This window comes from Rhinopithecus roxellana, chromosome 16 (assembly GCF_007565055.1).
Source record: "Rhinopithecus roxellana isolate Shanxi Qingling chromosome 16, ASM756505v1, whole genome shotgun sequence".
In the NCBI taxonomy this organism is placed as follows: domain Eukaryota; kingdom Metazoa; phylum Chordata; class Mammalia; order Primates; family Cercopithecidae; genus Rhinopithecus; species Rhinopithecus roxellana.
Genome location: NC_044564.1, coordinates 933,653 through 950,424, shown reverse-complemented (window position 1 = coordinate 950,424; position 16,772 = coordinate 933,653). Strand labels below are relative to the sequence as shown.

At 48.1% G+C, this 16,772-nt stretch overlaps 1 protein-coding gene and 1 pseudogene across 1 annotated transcript in view; one reads left to right on the top strand and one right to left on the bottom strand.

The window, feature by feature from the left end:
- GABBR2 (gamma-aminobutyric acid type B receptor subunit 2) overlaps positions 1-16,772 on the top strand; it is a 420,626-nt gene that overhangs the window by 98,139 nt on the left and 305,715 nt on the right. The gene's annotated exons all lie outside the window — the stretch shown is intronic.
- On the bottom strand, positions 1,587-10,343 carry LOC104657784 (annotated as a pseudogene).

Genomic DNA, 16,772 nt, shown 5'->3' with positions numbered 1-16,772 from the left:
GCCTGGGTTTGGAGCCCTCAGTGTCTGCACAGACTGAGTAGGGTAGCAGACGGGGCATCACAATGACTTTGAGGATGTAAGGGCTATGCCACTGGCACCCAGGGATCCTGGAGCCCAGCTCTGCCCCAGGCCACTCCCGGCAGACCCACCCTTCTGAGGGGGCCAAAAGCTGGAGGCCCTTAGCACCGTCTCCCCTGAACCATGCCCTGCTTACTGCCAGAAACCCACCTTGGAGACCTGCCCTTCAACCAGTCTTGCCACTCATTGCTTAGGGCTTAGGGCTCAGCCCTCCCAGATGGGTTATAGCTGAGAGGAGTTAGGTGCTCTGTTATGTGGAAAAATCACCCAATGAAATGTCAGGAGACCATTCCCACTCCTCCCCGACATTCACTTGAAATATGGGCATGCTTTGGATTTCATAGGTGGAAGGGAAAGGGCATTCGAGGTGCAAGAAACTGGGGGGAGGTGAGGAGCAAAGGCACAGAAGTGGCAAAAGATAAATTCTGCTTGGGAAATGCCAGCTGCAAGATGACTGTGATGTAGGGCACCTGAGGTGGGTGACGGAGGAGCTGGATGGGAGTGGGGGCAGAATTCAGGCTGTCTGAGATGCCAGTCTGTAGGAAATGGAACAATGGTTTTATAAGAAATGATTCTGTGTTAGTTGCAGAGATTCTCCACTGATGCATGTTGTTTGTACTTTTTTTTTTTACATCACAACATCGTTTATTATGTGAATTTTTTACAATACAAACAAAAAATACAGAAATGCAATATATGAATACAGCTAAATGCAGAATGGTGACTTTTTTCTCTTCAAGAGGCAGTGATTCCCATTTCTAGTAAATTAAGAGACTGCATATAGGTAGAAACAGGTTGGTCATTAGCTTCACAATTTTGCCTGGAAATGATCTATACATGCATTTTCCCCCCTGCTACTTACCATAAAGTGTAAAAAGGAGTTAAAGTTTCCTTGTTGGCTCCTACCATACGGAAGATGCTATATTCTATTTTAGCAGGGCCAATATATGGACACTATCTAAATTAAATGTTATTACAAAAATGAAGTAGTAATGAGATTCTGGCTAAAGAGGACACTAAATGAGAATAATATATATTTAAAAAATCCAAAACAAACAAACAAAAAGAGGGTGTTATAAAAAAGCTCTGGGTGCACTATAAGCATATAGGGTTTTTTTTCCATGTGTATTTTTAAACAATGGAAGTGTCAAAACATAGGGTCAACTGTGTTATACTAAATTACATCATTGTATATGCTGCACTGAATGGAACCTTTGTATTATAATTATCATAGAGAAGCATAGTTTGCATCATATTATGGCCTTTTGTCCTCCATGAAAACCTTCCAGAGTCCTTTTATTTTGGAATATCCTGTAAACAATCAAACCGTCAGAACATGATTGTACAACAGTAAAATGTTCTCTTGCATTCAACTGAAGATAATCTGTTTAATTAAAAAAGAAAAAGAAAAAGTAGGAAAGGTAGAGCTGTTACTAAGCACACAACACCCTATAGACAATTGAAGGCATCTTAATCTCCATCAAGAACAACAACAAAAATAATGTTTGTCATGCTGTTAAATCCATCATTCTAGATAAAACGCGCAAATTGGTCAAACGGATCCAACAAACACTGATGTCCAAGCTGGCATATTGGCAGCTAATATGTAACTGGTGGTCAATAGAGAGTTTAAAAGATCTTCCTTTCATCTTGTTCTTTTCCAAGGTTCTCGAAGAGTTCTGTTGTTCTAAAATACGTTGTTGAGCTTCCCGGTTTGCTTTCTCGTCCTTTGACGTTTTTCCTCTAATTCTTTATGCTGTGCTTCCAAATTATTTTTCATTTGCTCGTGGTGCCGCTGGAGCTCAGCTTCAGAGTTCTTCAATTTTGAACTTTTTCTTTGACCTTCATCTCCAACATCTGCTCCATCTCCAGCTCCATCTTCTTCATTTTAGCTACATGCTCTCTTCTTTCCTCTTCCATTTGTGCCGGAGGGCTCTCAGTCAGCTGCCCTTTTTTCTTGTCGTTATCAATTCCATTATAAGTCACAGCTGCCAGTTTTTTGCTTCTGTAGTTCTCATAGTGGACATTATTAGTAACATCTTTCAAGTCCCGCATGTGTGTTCTTATCAACATATTTCTTAGAATTGTAAAATCACAATGTTCACCATTTTCAACTTCAGCAATACCCCAAGGATACAGCCTTCCTCTGATTGTTTTGCCATTAACTTCAGTGATAGTATTACTACCTACCACAGCAACAGGTAAATGGTCCTTTATCTTTTTAACAAGTTTATTTTCTTCTTTATTATCTGTTTCTAGAAATTCATATATTTTAATGTTATGTTCTTGGATTTCTTTCATTATCTGTTTTTAAACTGTTAGTATTCCTCTGGTGTGAGTGTGTCTGCTTTGGCAATAAGTGAGATGATACTCTTTCGTGCAAACACTTCATAAACTCAATATTCAATGGTTTAAGTCCATGTCCTGAAGGAGCAATGAAGTATAAACAACACTGCACCCTGTTATCAGGCATCTGACGTCTGTCCACTCGAGATTCTGCATTTAGGTAGTCCTCAAATTACTACTAATGCAGCCTATTGTAAGGCTGCCAGCAATTACTATTATCCACTGCATCTCCAAATCCTGGGGTATCAACTATTGTGAGCAGCAACTGAACACCACCTTCTCTGATTAAAACTTTGGATTGTTCCATCCACTACCATAGCATGAATTCAAAACCAGATCTCTTAATTGATTTTCTGTATACTTGATTTGGGAGATTGGCAAATCCCACATAGCCTTCAAGGTTCTTCTGTTGAGATACCGAAGCGACATGAGGCTAGTGGCGGTTTGGTTGCCAGTGGAGCCGCGGACGAGCAGGAAGAAGATGAGCCTTAAGTCTGAACCCCGAGGAATTCATGTGGATCAATCGAACCTCCCATGGTGCTGCTGTTGGCGCTCCTCTCCTCAGCAGCAGCGTATCTTGCACTGTTTGGACTTTTTTTTTTTTAAGAAAAAGGGAAGTGATAATAAAAAAATGATAATAGGCCGGGCACAGTGGCTCACGTCTGTAATCCCAGCACTTTAGGGGGCGGAACTGGGCTGAGCACCTGAGGTTGGCCTGACCAACATGGAGAAAACCTGTCTCCACTAAAAACACAAAATTAGCCAGGCATGTTACCACATGCCTGTAATCCCAGCTACTCGGGAGGCTGAGGCAGGAGAATCGCTTGAACCTGGGAGGCGGAGGTTGTGGTGAGCCGAGATTACGCCATTGCACTCCAGCCTGGACAAGAGAGTGAGACGCCATCTCAAAAAAAAAAAAAAAAAAAAAAAAAGATAGTAGACACCATAGTGCTTCTGATGTGCCAGGCATTATTCCAAGCAGTTTGTATGTATTTACCCTTTAAATCCTCACGTGAACTCGAGGAGAGCAGTTCCATTATCCCGAATTACAGGTGAAGAAATGGGATGCTACGAGGTTAAGTGATGTGCTGGGGTCTTATGGCTAGTCTGCTTGTGTCACACGGTTTGAAGCCTCAGTTAAAGAAAGATGTGAAGGTAACAGGGCGTCCTAGAGGCACTACTTGCCATGGCCCCAAATGGCAGCAACAGTCTCTAGACCCTTAGAAGATCCATTAAGAAAAGGAAGTGGGCCCTGAGGAATCATGGTGATTGCTGACCTCAAGCTGGGCTTGTGGGTTTCCCCATCACGTTCATGTGGGCATCACAGTAGCTCCATAAGGCAGGTGAGAGTCCATAGCCCAAGACGCAGACGTAAGCTTAGCCTCAGGGTGGCGAGTGTCCCACTGCAGATCTGCAGCACCATCCTGGGGAATGGCAGCTTGTACCAAGGCCACCTTGCTCTACCCTTTCTGAAAAATCCCCCTGTTCATGCTGAGAGCGGTGCTCCCCTTGTTGCCTCCAAGTTCTGCGGCTCACAGCACCTGAGACTGGCAGGGCAGTTGCAGTTGCAAACCTGACCTGGGGATGGTGGCCTGGCTGCTCCGTTGTTGCACTGCACATCCCTGTGGAGGCCTCAACAGAAGGAGAGGGGCACTGCTGCCCTGGTTTCGTCTCATGGGCACGCCCTGACTTGTTCTGTTATGCCTTGTTGCCTTGCCATTTATATATCTTGTCTCCTGGCTGATGACAGCTTCCATGTCATTAGGGACGATGTGGCTGGGAGACCAGGAAGACAGGGACCTCGTCAGCATTGGCTCTTGGTCCTTAGCTCTGGTGTAGTGAATAGCATATCGTGGGGGCTCAGTCATTATTTACTGGATCAGGGAAAGAATGATTGACTCCTGGGAGTTGAGAGGTCTACATTGGAGTAACAGCCCCGCAAGCAACTGGTTGTGAGTCCTCAGGAAAGCCACTTAATGTCTCCAAGCCTCAGTTTGCCATTTGTAAAGTGGGTGTGATAATGTTTGTTTTGAGTGTTACAGATGACTGTCAAGGGGAAAATGTGTGATATATCTTTGTAACCTGGAAAGGGCCTTACATAAAGGTCTTTATCACCAGCGTTATGATTATTATGATTACCATTGTTGTCGCTGTTAGTATGAGCATCCAGCCAGCATTCAAAACAAATGCATATGTAAGAACCAATCTTCCAGTGAGTATTCCAGTTCATGCAGGTGTTGGTCAATCAGTAAGCAATTTCTGAGGCCCTGCTCTGCCCAGCCTTCTCCATGTTGTGGGTAGAAGGGAAAAGCATGACAACACAATCTTCTGGAACAAAAGCAAACATTAGGAGCCCAAAGGGTGGCTATTTTAGGAAGGGTGAGGGTGATGTTGGAGCAGAGACCAAGACACTGAGAACTTTGGTGAACCTGCAGTCTGTGACTCCATAGAGCTGCATGGATGTCCTGTCCTGCAGAAACTGTTGCTCAATAAAGCCGACGAAATGGGTGTGTGTAGGAGGTTGGGTGGGGGAATAAGCAAAGCTCCTTGGCAGGAAAATGAGCTGGCATCTCAAACTCTAGTGTGTACCCGGATCATCAGGGATGTGTATTAAAAATGGAGCAGCCCTCGAGAATCCGATTTGGTAGGTCTGGAATAGCGCTTGGGAAGTGGCATTTTAACAAGCCCCCGGGTAGTTCTGATGCAGTGGTCTACATCTTTGAAAAGCACCACCCTGCGCCCGGGCGGGTCTCCAAGCCTCAGCTTCCAGCTGTCAAAATCCAGCCAAACAGAACTGCTTAAAAATGCACAGAACACAATGAGAGAGCACACATCTGAATTCTAGGTGATATTTTCAGATGCAACGAGACGTTATTTTTGTCCGTGTTGGGAGGAAGGTTCTTGGGGTTTAGTGAACCAGAGCGGAGTCTGTTGCTCCATGCTGCTCTAATTATGGTCCCTGAAGCTCTCAGTGGGAAGCAAAAACCAGAATATTCTTTCTGAAGATCTTGTGTGCTACCCTGGAAGGTCTGTTTTGCAAAATTAATCAGCTTTGGGCCAGTTTCTTATCTTGAACCATTTGAGATTTCTGAGCTGCAGTTGCAGAAAGCATGCTCAGGGAAAATCACATCTTCGTGTCTTTGTTTCTAGGGCACCAGTGGAGCCTCACTCATGGGCCAGGCCCAGGGTGGGAGGCAAAAATCAGAGAGGCGATCCTTGCCCTTGAGGAGGGACAAAAAAAGCAAACGTAGAGCTGGAACATGAAGGAGAATAAAAAAAGTGTTGTTGGAAGGCTCAGTAAGGATCTTGAGAGAATAATATCAACCAAGGGGAAACTGGATAAGAAATCAATTTCAAAATTTCCAGGATGAAACTGCTCCCTAAAAAGTAATTAGCAATATTAAATTCCTCCTCTCTCTAGCATGAATGAACCTTGGCCATTGAGGAAACACAGTGGAAAAGTTTCAGACCAAATCCTTTGCATGAGAATGTCCACCCAGATCTTAGTTGTAGCGGGCAATGAGGAAGTTGCTGGAAGAATGATTTCCAGCCTTCAGGGATCTTGTTTATCTTTCTGAAACAGGGAATGCCTTGGCAAATGAAATGAGGTGCTCTGTAGGAGACAGGGCAGAGAGAGTGGGCGTATTTATTGACATGAAACCCATTTCTCTCTTAGTCCAGACTTGCTGAGCATTCAGTCTTCTTAGCAGCAACAAGAATACCAGCAGCAGTCCCTTGGGGTGGCCAAGTCCTCGTGTTTCCAGAGCCTGTGTTTTCCTGTGTCTCCGGCCCTCCCTACAGCTCGATAAGGAATCACTACCCTTTGTAGATAGGATTGGAAGGCCCAGAGAAGCAAAGTGACTTGCCTGAGGCCACACAGCTGAACCCAGGCCATGTCTGCTTCTGATTGTAGCATATTGAACTCTCCACTACAGACTATGGCCCCACGTTGTGGAATTCAGTGAACGCTTGGGTGTTTCAGGGAAGACTGTGGCAGGTATGAGGTAGTTTGCTAAAAAAAGAAACCGAGCATCTCCGTGAGAATTTCCGCTCTCTTTCCTCCAGTTTTTTCCTCCCCCACCGAATCAATTAACAATTTCAAATTGTTCCCTAGTGCTTGGGCAGGTTTGTTTTATGATTATTATGATCATCGTTATTGCAGGGTGTGTTTCCTGAGCGATATTAGAAAGAGGAGTTGTAGGCCGGGTGCAGTGGCTCGCACTTATAATCCCAGCACTTTGGGAGGTGAAGGAGGGAGGATCATTTGAGCTCAGGAGTTCAAGACCAGCCTAAGCAACGTAATGAGACCTTTACCAATTTTTTTTTTTTTTTTTTTTTTTTGAGATGGAGTCTAGCTCTGTTGCCCAGGCTGGAGTACAGTGATGCAATCTTGGCTCACTGCAACCTCTGCCTCCCAGATTCAAGCGATTCTCCTGCCTCAGCCTCCCGAGTAGCTGGGATTATGGGTGCCTGCCACCACGCCCAGCTAATTTTCATATTTTTAGTAGAGGCGTAGTTTCACTGTGTTGGCCAGGCTGGACTCAAACTCCTGACCTCGTGATCCACCTGCCTCGGCCTCCCAAAGTACTGGGATTACAAGCGTGAGCCACCACACCTGGCCACCAACCATTTAAAAAAAAAATTAACCAGGCATGGTGGTACAAGCCTGTGGTCCCAGCTACTTAGGAGGCTGAGGAGGGAGGATTGCTTGAGCCCGGGAGGTTGAGGCTGCAGTGAGCTGTCATCATACCACTGCACTCCGGCCTGGGTGACAGAGCAAGACTCTGTCTCAAAAAAATAATAAAAAATAAAAGAGAGAGCTGTTCAAGTAACATCTTTCTAAAACCAACTCAGCAACTCAGCTAGGGGTCTTCCCTTTGGTCACACTGTTTGCACTGTGCTTGACTTTGACAATCGCAGGCAGCTGGGGCTTGACATCCACTACCTCACACTTGTATCTCCCGGCTCAGCCTGGCAGTGCCCACCTGAAAGTCACAGCCTCCAGTGGGATATGGGAACAAACCAGGAAACATTCACAATGACCAGCCCTTGGCCCATACTGTCCTTAACAGAGCTTCAAGAGACCATGGTGCCCTGAGGAAAATAAGGATAAGTTTTCACTAGAGCTAACTTTGTTGTTTTAAAGAACACCCCTCACTTTGAGATGGTGCCCTTCCTTCCCTCCTCCTCCCTTCTTATCATGTCCTTTCCAAAATGAAATTGTGGTGATAGCAGACATTAGGATTTGTTTATTGATTTATTTATTTCATTATTATTTTCTTTTTTTTAAGAGACAGGGTCTTGCTTCATCTTCCAGGTTGGAGTGCAGTGGCATTTTATAGCTTACTGCAGGCTGTACCTCCTAGTCTCAAGTGATCCTCCCACCTTAGCCTCCCAAGTAGCTGGGACTACAGATGTGCACCACCACGCGTGGCTAATTTCAATTTTTTTTTGTGGAGACGAGGTCTCACTCTGTTGCCCAGGCTGGTCCCAAACTCCTGGCCTCAAATGATCCTTCCTCTTTGGCCTCCCAAAGTGTTGGGATTACAGGTGTGAACCACTGCACCCAGCCCTTGTTTTGTTTTTTAATGGCCTTACTTGAGAAAATAAAATTTGACAATCTACATTGGTATTCTGATACGTTTTGTTTTGTTTGGAAATTGTATGTTTTATGACAGTCTGGGCAACACTGTTATTATTGTAGAAGTTTGTATGAGGTCAGCGGGGCACAGGGTGGAAGCGGTCAGTCCTGTTTACTGGGATCAGAGAGGATTTGGAGCAGAAAGTGACATGTGAGCTGAGCCTTGGAAAGCACAGTGAGAGGGTGCTCACTAGGGGACCAGAGGGCCATGAAAGCCTTTTGATCAGTGAGGGATGTGATAAGCTTTTCATTTTAGGGAGATCACTCTGGAGGGGACGTGACCAGCAGAGGAGAGACAGCAGGCCTGGAAGCAGAGGAGAGACAGCAGGCCTGGAAGCAGAGTCACCTGCCACAGTGAGGCCAGACACAAGCACGTGGCGGTGTGGTGCAGAGGCTCGCATGGTTCTGTGGATACTCAGCGAGTAGAACATACAGGACTTGAGGCTGGCTAGGTGCGAGGGGCCATGCAACAATGGAGTCTTGGACAGCTCCCAGTTTTCTGCCTTGGGGAACCTGCAGAGGTGAAAGTTGATACTAACACGAATGCAAATAACAATAGTCATGGTGACAGCTGATGTTTACTGAGCCCTTCTTTGTACTGGGCACTTGCTGGGCACCATGCCTATCCAGAAGGCTTATGCAGAGAAAGCAGGTTTCTCAGAGTCAGAATCTAGAGCCCCTCTCTCACTCAGTCACATCTGTATTCCACCTTCTGGGACACTGATCACATTTTAGGGGAAGATGGCAAGTCCAGGTTTGGACCCGTGGGTCACCCAGGTGGAGATGTGTGGTCTGGAGCTTCAGGGAGGTGGAGGTTAGGATTTGGGGTCATCAGCCTATAGATGATGGTTGATGCTATTGGAGTGGGGAGGTCAGCTAGAAATACTCCCTGGGAAGAAGTGCTCTGCCCAGCAGAGAAAGAGGAGCTGTTCCATCTTTGTAGCCCCGATGCCTGTTGTCTTAGCTGTGATTTGGGCCTGCAGATGTGCCTGGAATCATTGAAATGAGAAAAGGGGAGATTTGGGGGGCCGCACGGCCCTTCCTTGTTCCTCTTATTTTTTCTTGAGCTTTTTATGATGGATGATTTCAGATGGATGCTTCAGTAGAAAGAGTAGGATAAGCTGCCTCCATGAGCCCATCCCCCAGCTTCAGCAATTAGCCAGCGCATGCCTGTCCCTTGCTTAATTGACTCTTCGCATTCCCACCCTCTGCATCCAGGCGGGTTTCTATTCATACTTGGGCGCTCCGGCTCTGCCCATTTCTCCTACCGTCTGCCTCAGCCAGACCGGGCTGGTCAGTCCTCAAACTGTCTTGTACCCATCCCCATCTCTCCCTGGCATTCCTACCTCACCTTCTAATTCAGACACTGTCCTGTCCCCCTCTTCTCGACTTGGTCAAAGCCTCCTGGTGCCATGTGGGGTGGGGTGCCCAGGTCTGTTTTGTGTCCTGAGTTTTATACCTGAGCCTTCTTGGGCAGGTCACTGTATACCTGTGTGCCCCGCTCAGAGCCCGTCAGCACCACTGCATGCTGTGTCTGAGGGGCCTGGGGCCACATGCTCCGTAGGACAGAGGTGGCCCCCTCAGCCTGGGATTGAATATCATGTGTAATTCAACCTCCATCGGGTCAGGAGAAAACACTGACCCCTCACCCTGTGTTGAAACTTTAAGATTAAACTTGTTTCTTGAGAGGTTTTGTTTTGTTTTCTCTGTCCATTTGCTAAACAGGCCTAGTGTGCCCATTGCAGGTCCTAGGTTGAGAGGACCCCAGGTGATGGAGTGAGGCCCAGCCGCTACGGCGAAGCCCTCAGGGGGCTGCTCTAGTCTCCTGGTGTTCATTGGTCTGCTTGGGTACAGAACCCTCCATTCCAACACACTTTGCTGGAAGTTCACATACAAAATCTCCAGAAGGGAACCCTCCTGGTTAAATGGTGGTGGGGACTCAGAGCCCTGCCCAGCAGGCCATGCCATATCAGTCTTTCTTCAAGAGGCCTCCTGAGGAACTGAGTTTGAGAGTCCCAGGTTGGAGTCCTCACCTTCAAGGCCACCAAAGATCCCACCCAGGAATCAGGCCTTCTCTGCCATTCCCCACAGATGGCAGCAGCTGGGGGTGCCGTCTTGTCTCCCGGCAGCCTGAGCTCAGGGCCAGGCCCAAGAAAGGTGGCACAGGCATGGTTCTTGCCTTCAGGTAGGTCCACTCCAGGGCGATAAGGAGGTAGGGGGCGGGGGAGCCATTTGTGTCTACAAGAGGCTCGTTAATAAAAGACAGAGTGAAAACCATATAGAGGACATGTGGTGTACTGTGATGGAACAGGGAAAATTCTGCCCATCCCATGTGGCCTGTGGGCGGGCTCGGAGGCTGGGTTGCTGTGTGATGCCGCCTCCTAGGTAGCTGGGTTCATGCTCGCTGGATGAGCTTTTAGGTCCAAGCGTCTGCCAGCCATGTGGAAGCCCATTCCAGATGCTTGATCTGCTGTGTGCGCACCCCTGGCTGGGTGCTGCTGTGACAGCTGAAGACGAAAGTCCTACCCCACCCGCCCCAAGTTAGATCTGTCGTACAGACACTGGTTATGCACGTTTGGGGACTTTTTTTTTCTTCTTCCCTATGTGAAGTTTTAGTTTTTCAGTAAACAGTAATTAAAACAAATGTACACAGAGACAACAATGCCGCATTTTAATTTATTTATTTCAGCTGACTGCACCCGCCAGCCTCCTAGCGAAATTCCTTCGTTTTCTTCTTTATGCATAGTATTAACAGTAGATCTCCCTGTGTCGTTTTGTGTTGACCCTGTTTCTAGAGAGTGTGGAGGATGCAGTGGGTGCGGCATACGAATTTTTTACTTTCTACCTGTAGAGTAGATGATGCAGTTCCTGAACTGTGGAAAATGAAGACACTCCTGTCCTTCCTTTTCAAAAGCCTCCTCCTCCAAGATGTCTCTCTGGCCTCCTCCAGTTCTAGTCACTGGCCTCTTCTAAGAAAGAAATTTTTCAGATAGATGTTGTCTCTGAATGAGCCTAGCTCAGGGTACAGCTCTTAGAACTTGCTTATAAGTAGGCTGGGCGCGGTGGCTCGCACCTGTAATCCTAGCACTTTGGGAGGCCAAGGCAGGTGGATTGCCTGAGCTCAGGAGTTCAAGACCAGCCTGGGCAACATGGTGAAACCCCATTTCTATTAAAAATACAAAAAGTTAGCTGGAGGTGGTGATGCATGCCTGTAATCCCAGCTACTTGGAAGGCTGAGGCAGTAGAGTTGGCTTGAACACAGGAGGCAGAGGTTACAGTGAGCCAAGATTGCACCACTGCACTCCAGAGTAAGACTCTGTCTCCAAAAACATGAAAATAAATAAAATAAAAAGAACTTACTTATAAGTGAATACTCTCTTCCCTGCTTTTCCGTATCATCTACCCTTCCCCTCCCCAGCATTTTTTCTTATTGCTCTGAGTTCGTTGCTGGAAATTTCGTTACCTGTGCCCTCACCCCAGGTGGCTGTGGGGATTCTGGGAAGGCAGTGATGCTTGCTGCCACTTCATCCTCGAGCCTCCCCCACCACCAAGATTCATGAGGTTGTGGGTGAGTGCACAGACAGGCTGGCCCCAAGCCCAGCTTCCCTCCTGCTGTCTGTGTGTCCTGGAGTTGGTTATGTAAACTCTTTGAGCTTCTCTTTCCACCTTTGTAAAATGGGCGTTGCTGTGGACATGCAGCTTCATGAGATGATGCTTGTGAAGTGTGCAGGATTTTCCCTGCCGCATAGCAAGCTTCAGGAGCTGAGTGCTATTATTATTATTTCTGGCTGCTGTTATTGCCACCCTAGGGGGCACTCAGCCCGTGCATGTTGTCCCTGGCATGTTGTTTGTGATCACAGAGTTCCCGGCATAAGAATAAAATTCTGTGTGCTCTGTTGTGCAGGAGAACACACACACTCTTTGCCATCTATTTTCGAGCAACATGTATGGAATCTTGGTGGGGTGGCCTGAATCCTGGGCTGACAGGGGTGGGGGCCTATAGATCTCAGATAAGCTGCACTACTTGGGTTCACAATGCAGCGCTTGGCCCAGACAACCCCTGGGATCCCTTGTTGACCTAATATTTCCTAAAATATGAGTATCTGGAGACTGAACACAGCATGGGGATGGGCCTTATCAGCTCCTGGCTGGGGAAGGTGAGTCAGCCCTGGGGTTTCGTGCAAAGCTTCTAGGTGGTCGCCTGACCTCCCTCTGTGCTTGCCTAAGGCCTGCAGGCTTTGGGGAGGGGAGCTGCCTGTTCCCATGCATATTGGAAGTAGGGATGCCGGTGGGAGGTCTCACCTGCTGCCTGCTTTAGCTGTTAAGGGGAGGGGGTCTTGCAGAATCTGTGACTCTGCCCCTCCAACCATGGAGGCAGCCGGTAAATGGAGGCTGTGTCACGCAGAACGCAAGCGTAAGGATGGAAACAGAGCCCTGGGCGGCAGGGTCTAAAAGCCTGGTTGTCATGTCAACAGATTGGCCCAAAATAGTGAGAAATAGCAAGGGGCAGGTCCCCATATGGTCCTGTTGTGACCACATCGCCCGCTCCTTCCATGGCAGGGCTGGGCTGGGCCAGGCTGTTATAGGAATAAAATGGGGAGGGGGGCTTTGAGGATATCCCCCTACCATTTCCTCAGGAGAGACCAGACAGGGCAGGTGTGGTCCTGGTCCTTCACAGCTGTATAAATGTGAAGCCTGAGAAGGGAACCCATAAGCCAGAGCCCCCACCCCCAAGGCTATGCTGTGACTGGCTTTATTTCCCCAACAGGGAAAATTCAGCAAACAGGCAGGAGCACTCAGTGCGTGCAGGTGCAGGGGTCTTGAGGCAGTACACGGAAGAGCTAACATCTCCCAAGTGTTCACCGGCACCAGTACTCTTCCCAGCCCTTTGAATGAATGAATTCATCTGACCTTCACCATAACTGCATAACGTAAACACTATATCATCCTTGTTTATGGAGAAGGAAACTGAAGTTAAAAGTCTGCCCAAGGTCCTTCAGCTAGTAAGTGGGATACTTGAAGTCAGACATCTGGCTCCAGAGCCGGACCCTTGACTATTAAGCTACAGAGATGTAGGAGAGAGACAGGGGCTCCATGGACCTTCCCCAACAGAGGGTGCTGACTCAGCCCATGGAAGGGGCATCTTACCTGGCAAAGACTTCCAGAAGAAAGCAAGATGCATGGACTTGGCCAGGCAAAGGGGATGGGACACAGGTGTCATGGCAGAAGCCACATACCCTCTTAAGGGTTTGGGGACCTATGGCTGGGGAAAGAGGACTTAGGGCTGGGGGAGGAGACCCAGACCGGCTCAGCTCCATTGCTGTGTACTCTGGGCAACCTCCTTCTCTCGCGCAACTCATTTCCTTATCAATACAACCTCCAGCCTCCTGTCCATCCAGGAATTGGCCCTCTAGATATGGGGCCATTTTGTGCTTTTGTATATCATTATTTAGTTCCATTTTGATTTCTCTTTTGTTTTTTTTTTTTTTGTAAAGTATCCTTTGGAAAATGCTTTACTGACCTGGCAGAGAACAAAGGCATGGATTCTCTCTCCCTACCAAGCTCAAAGAATAGGGAGGAATGGGCTGGCCATGGTGGTTCATGCCTGTAATCCTAGCACTTTGAGAGGCTGAGGTGGGCAAATCTCTTGAACTCAGGAGTTCGAGACCAACCTGGGCAACATGGTGAAACCCTATCTCTACTAAAAATTACAAAAAAGTAGCTGGGGGTGGTGGTTCACGCCTGTAGTCCCGGCTACTCGAGAGGCTGAGGTGGGAGGATCGCTGGAGCCCTGGGTGGTCAAGGCTGTAGTGAGCTAAGATGACGCCACTGCACTCCAGCCTGGGCAACAGAGTGAGACCTTATCGCAGAAAAATAACAACAAAAGAATGGGGGGAATGGATTACTCCTCCCATTTTACAGATGAGAAAACTGCATTTCAGAGAGGCCTGGAGACTTGTCCTGGGGAAAGTATTACCTTCCTTTTTTCTTTTTTTTTTTTTTTGAGGCAGAGTCTCGCTCTGTTGCCCAGGCTGGAGTGCAGTAGTGTAATCTCAGCTCACTGTAAGCTCTGCCTCCCGAGTTCACACCATTCTCCTGCCTCAGCCTCCCAAGTAGCTGGGACTACAGGTATCTGCCACCACGCCTGGCTAATTTTTTTATATTTTTAGTAGAGACAGGGTTTCACCGTGTTAGCCAGGATGGTCTCGATCTCCCGACCTTGTGATCTGCCCGCCTCGGCCTCCCAAAGTGCTAGGATTACAGGTGTGAGCCACCATGCCCGGCCCCCTGATTGTTTTTTTAATTGTGACAAAATGTGCACAGAATAAGTTTACAGTTTTAATCATTTTTTAAATATACAACTCAGCAGCATTAAGTACATTTACATTGTTGTATGACTGTCACCACTATCTATTCCCAGAACTTCCGATCATCCCAAACTGAAACTTCGTATTCATTAAACACTAGCTCCCCAGTCCCCTCTCCCCCACCCCTGGTGACCATGGTTCTCCTTCCTGTCTCCATGAACTTGACTACCTTAGGTATCTCATATAGGTGGAATCATACAGTATTTGTCCTTCTGTGTCTGCCTTATTTATTTTCCTGCTAGTTTTTTTTTTTTATTTTAATTGCAATAAAAACTGGGGTTTTCAAGTTTCAGGAAGGGTTTGTTAAACCTAATAAGAAAACTGAGTAACAATTTCACAGCAAGGTTGCTATTCAGAGAAAAAAGTAATACTTTTTTCCTGCATGAAAGTGAATGAATCCCAAAAAGCCCTTCTGTCCTGTCTGCAGGATTTGTGAAGGTAATGTTTTCTTTGTCTTTGGATCTGAGAAAGGGCCCAAGAGCCTGTGACAGGTGTTTATGGAGCAGAGTTCTGGGGAGGGGACAGTGGGGGGCCACATGTAGCCTTACTTTTCCCTGTGTCTGAGCAGGGAGTGCCTCGTGGTTGGAACCTGGGCACCCTGCTCATGGCAGGCCACCCTCCTTCACCCTGTCCATTTGGCTGACTTCTCCTTATGCATCAAGACTCAGCAAAAGCACCAAGCACCCCGCCCTTGCAGGAAGGCTTCCCTGATTCCTGGCACTGCATCTGGCGGCTGGCTCTGGACTCCACACCCTCTGCTGCCCCTTTCATGGTATGCTCTCCCATCTGCTACAGTCTAAATGTTTCCTTCCCCCCGCCAGAGTCATATGCTGAAATCCTAGCCCCCAAAGTGATGGTATTAGGAGGTAGGGCCTTTGGGAAGCGGGGTGATTAGGTCACGAGGGTAGAGCCCTCATGAATGGATTCTGCCTTATACAAGAGGTGCAAGGGAGCTTGTTCTCCTCTCCCGCCATGTAAGGACACAGCCAGAAGGCACCATCCATAAACCAGGAAACCAGCCTTCACTAGACACCAAATCTGCTGGCGCCTTGATCTCGAACTTTTCGGCCTCCAGAATGGTTGGAAATAAATTTCTGTTGTTTCTAATCTGCCCAGTTTGTGGTTTTTTGTGATAGAAGCCCAAGTAGACTAAGACACCATCCTCTGTGGTGACTGTGCCCTCTCTCATCCCCGCTGGCATGTGAGCTCCCTGAGAACGGAGCTCTGACCTGTTTCCTCCTGTTTGCCAAGTGCCTGGCAGATCTCGGCCTGAAGGAGATCCTCAGTAAACGCCTAGCACATCAAACTGAATAACTTCAGCATTCATGGTTAGCAAAGGGCTTGGGCTTCTGCCCCATGCAGCTCTCTCGAGTGCCATGGTTAGCCCTTCCCAGCATTACTTCCCTGTTATACAAAGGGAGGACCAGGCCTGAGAGCTCCCCTATCAGATGTGGACTTTGACTTTGACCTCTGGGGATGGGCTGCCCTGTGCAGGTCTGCACCTCCCTCTGGCCTTCCAAAGGCTGCTGCTCTTCAAATTGTGCCAGCCACTTGGTCGAGAGGTCCTGCCAAGGGGCTTCCCCAGGGGTTATGCTCCTAAATGCACTGGTCCCAAACTGCTACCTCAAGAGCCACAGGAGCCTTCCCTGGGCCCCACCCCTCCAGCGAATTCCTTTCCTAGAGCCCCTTCCCTCCCCTCCCAGAATCCCTCCTCTCCCCTCCCAGAATCCCTCCTCTCCCCTCCCAGCACTTGGTGGTATCTACTGGTCTGTCTGTCTAGCAAGGTTCCAAGCTGAAACCCCTTTGCCCCCTTTCCTAGGCAGGGAGAGGCCTCACATTCTTCTGTGAATCCAGAAGCAGCACCAGGTGCCAGCCTCTGTGCAGGCAGTGTGGTGATGGGCTTGGGGACTCCTTAGCAGGCTCTCAGCCATGGGGTGGGAGGCAACCCAGAATTGAGTCCTGGGGCTAGACCCTGGGAAGGTGCATTAGAACCTCAGATGTGGAGGAGCTGGGACCTGGGAGCAGAATGTTGAGATGGGAACACAGCTATGCTCAAGGCTGCTTGTGCAGCCTGGACCCCAGAACTCCCTTACAGCCTCCAAGTGTGGGCAACACTGTGTTTGTGGGATCAGACCTGAGATGTCGGGGTGTTGGGGAAATTGCCCCTGGGAAGGGCCTCTGGAAATATGTGCCTGCAGCAGCTTGTGATGCAGAGAGGCAGAAGGACTTATGCCAGGCTCGGAGAATTGGAGCCCTCGAGTAGAGTCCCTGGTCACAGTGATGTGACAGCAGCCCAGCCCTCATCTGTCAGGTGGGGGAGTGACCACCATGTCCTCAGC